The sequence below is a fragment of the Hetaerina americana genome, unplaced genomic scaffold, assembly GCF_022747635.1.
Source record: "Hetaerina americana unplaced genomic scaffold, ioHetAmer1.1.p SCAF_4, whole genome shotgun sequence".
NCBI lineage: Eukaryota > Metazoa > Arthropoda > Insecta > Odonata > Calopterygidae > Hetaerina > Hetaerina americana.
In genome coordinates, this window is record NW_027286985.1 from 103641418 (window position 1) to 103644991 (window position 3574).

A 3574-nucleotide genomic window follows, 5' to 3' on the forward strand; every position below is an offset into this window, starting at 1 on the left:
GGCATGTACAACACGCGAAGAGTTGTGGCCCCTTGTCGTACATGAAAGACTGGTTACACACATCATATACAATATGTACATCTATTAAATACCTCAAAAGTCGTGGCTGGGGCGTTTGGCGGGGATCGGTAGAACTCAATCTCATAATTATATTCTCATAGTTACGCATACAACTATTAATCATCATTAGTTTTTAAATCCTAAGATTGGTATACTGGATGGAGCCTTCTCTGTTAATTTTTAATCCCTGATAGTTTTATTGCTTTACGTCCTTCTTAATGAGTTCTATGTGCTTGCCTTTTAGTCTCCCTCGGGGGACCTTTCCTTCAACTTTCCCTTCTATTAGGTTTCAAACTAAGCCGTTAACTTTGCCAAATTGTCCTCAATCCATCTGGTTGTCCTTTGCCATGGAGTAGTCCACATAGCCTCTCCTACACATACACGTACTACGACGTTCTTCGCTCTGGCTGTCCATGTAACCTTCAGTATTCTCCTCCAGCACCATGCTATAAAGGATCCTTTTGCTTCACTGGCCCATTTTTCCTATTCCTCGTCTCCGATCCGTAGAGTGTCATGCTACGATAATGGCTTGTTTACGTCTACATTTTTTCGGACAATCCTCTCAAGGTGGATATGGCCTCTCTTTTTCTCCGCTTTTTCCTGAATCTATATTTGTTTTCTGCGAGGCGAGCGTTTGCTGTTTCCTCTCTTTCCTTTTATTATTCGGCTAGTATTCTATACAAATATTTTCGATGCATGATGCATCAGCCTTAATGTTTTGTTCTTAAAGTTCATCTGATTGTTGCTTCTTTCGTATTTCCATCAATACGCTCTTACCAAAGTCCTATGGTAGTTTTCAACAGCCGTGGCTATCTTTACGAATGCTATCTTTATCCATTGAGGGGCTCTATCGAATTCGCTCCTTAGTACTTACGGGCCCCGTTCGTCCTTTTTAATCACGATTTCTTCCTCGATGAAGTCACCTTTAGGTGGTTTGGTGGAGTTTTTCTATACATTACATCCATCTCTTCTTAATGTATCTCTTAGCACCATTCCATTAGTTTTTTAGCTCTATTAGCACATCTAATGTTAGGTGATTTGTTTTTTTCTACGATTTTCTCTTCGTCAGTTTAAGAGCCGTTGCGCTGTTTCCCTTCTTTATGCTGTCATTGATTTCCTCGCAGCAGCCTTCTATTCAATCTTCTTTCGTCTTCTTGCACTTTTGAATGACTTGATTCACAACTTTTTATTTAGAGTTTCCTCAGTTTCATTTCTTAGACTCTTGCTCTTTCTTCTCCCCCTTATGAAGTATTTCGTTTGATCTGTTAGTATCTACGTGTATGGCAGCTTGGATTTCGCCGCCTCACTAACGAGTTGCTCAGCTGCGACTTCGGTTATTATATTCTTTATTTACTTCCATCGTTCTCCTATGCGAGTCTCATTTAAATCTTCTACTCTTCTTTCGGCGGTCGCGAAAAATATTTCTCCTACTTACTTTTCCTACTAAGTATCCTTACGCTCCATTTTGTTTCCTGCGCCACTTCCTTCAAATTCCTTCTATCACAGTTGGCTGTCCATGGACACCATTCTGTGGTCGATATTTCTCTCTGTCTCTCTCTCCACGTCAGAATCCTCTCGTTGTATTGCCAGTACGATTTATCCACTCTCGCATGCTCCTTCTTTATCTACCTACAGAAACATTCTGAGATCTAACGTAAAGATGTGTGGCAGGGGTGAAAGCACCAAGTGGGACGGGTAAGGTATTAGGGAGAGGAAGGGTGGGTTAAAGAGTTAAGAAAAGGGAAAAACATACATTAAAAAGAAAAAACAATTCAAATACATATACATTTTAACAGAAAACCTATTTCAAAACAAGCGTTAGTTACTCGCACTGTAAAAGCTCTTTAAACTTGTAAAAGTTTTGTATGCAAAAAAGGAGGGAATAAAAATGAACCACAACCATTTATACGATAGACCCTCACCATGCCAAGACAGGTCATATAGAACTGAAAAGTTAAAAGGGGTAAGCTCTCTTCATCCTTAGCCGAGCAACTTATTGACCCCACCCCCAACATAACAGGTGTACGAGTATTCTTCTTTTTGAGTATGATTGAGTATTCCTATGAGTACTCCTGAAATTTTCTGGTCGTGTCCGTAGTATAATATATATAGGATTGGTTTATATGGCTCTATTTATAGGAATGAATATATTTATTTTGCTATATTATATGTATATATATGTATATATATACAGGTATATATATATTTATTGGGTATATTTACAGAAATGTGTTGATTTGCCTATTTATTTCTTGGAAACATTCCAGTTCGTCTCCTAACATTGTATGTTTCAGCATTGCATTAGTTACTTCCAAGAATATAATGTTGAAAAAGTGTCACATGCCGTGAACAAAGTTTTAGAACCAGTTTAAAACGTTTCATTTCGTACGAGCTTTCCGATTCATAGATTGGGTGAGCTGCCATGTGTAGATAAATTAAGGTTTTTACTCAAGCAGTCCTAACGGTTGGCCTAATGACGACAGCATAGAATCAGTGAAATCGAACGAATCAGTGGAAAGGAACGATTTTCTGGAATGCTGCACACTGCCCAGTTACTTTTGGGGCCACTTTCCTGACGCGTGTTTCCGTTATTTCATCACATGCGTCACTTGTTTTTACTTCATTTATTCGAGTCATTCTTACTTCGCAGGATTAAACATTTGATTGGAGGAAGATGCTGTGCTGTCTTACTCGCTTCCTTAAATACCCATCTCAAAGTTTCTCCACCGCTAAAGGCTAATCAAGGATGTTGAAACAATATTTATTAATTAATTTACAACCGTGAATGTAAAACAGTGTGGGATTACGCATAACCAAGGCTGATAAGCATCATTGCCATAAATTACAGTTTAAACAGGTATTGTTTCGTCTAGGGTTATTCGTGGTCCGGTATTGTCTAGTGGTTAGGATACCCGGCTCTCACCCGGGAGGCCCGGGTTCGATTCCCGGTACCGGAATAATTTTTTTCCGCGGTGGTTGCGTGATTTCGCCTTCCAACCAAGAGTGCGTGGGTTCGAATCCCGCGTAGGTGGTTTTTCCTCCACCTAAGGCATGGGTGTTTGTAATTGTAATATTGTTATTATTATCATTCTTTCAAGTCAGATGTAAAGGGCCGAAGTGCTCTTTCCGGATTAATGCAAAATGTATATCAATGCAAAATGTATATCAATGCAAATTAAATGCAACATATATGAATAACGGTGGACTCAAGTAATAAAGCTCACAAGTTTATCTCTCTAGTTTATATCCACCGCTGGGCACTAACTCAAGGCCGCCCTACCGTTATGTTTCAGTTCCATGATATCGAAAGGCTTACGCGAATTATCAACTAAAAAATATAGAGCATAAAGAAATCGAAAATATTTCGGATGACAGTAAATTCTGTTTAATTACTTATACCATCGGGGAATGAAACCATTAAGCTGTATTGCGACGACACCTTTGGGAGTTGAGAGTATTAGCTCCTAAGGTTCAATAAATGCCAAAAAAAGTAATTTTCGCTTTGGGTTGTTTA

At 39.0% G+C, this 3574-nt stretch overlaps 1 non-coding gene across 1 annotated transcript; it reads left to right on the plus strand.

Annotated features, from left to right (window-relative positions):
* Positions 1–2945: 2945 nt before the first annotated feature.
* On the plus strand, positions 2946–3017 carry TRNAE-CUC (transfer RNA glutamic acid (anticodon CUC)). Its single transcript has one exon. It is a non-coding gene; the product is annotated as a tRNA-Glu (tRNA).
* Positions 3018–3574: the final 557 nt, after the last annotated feature.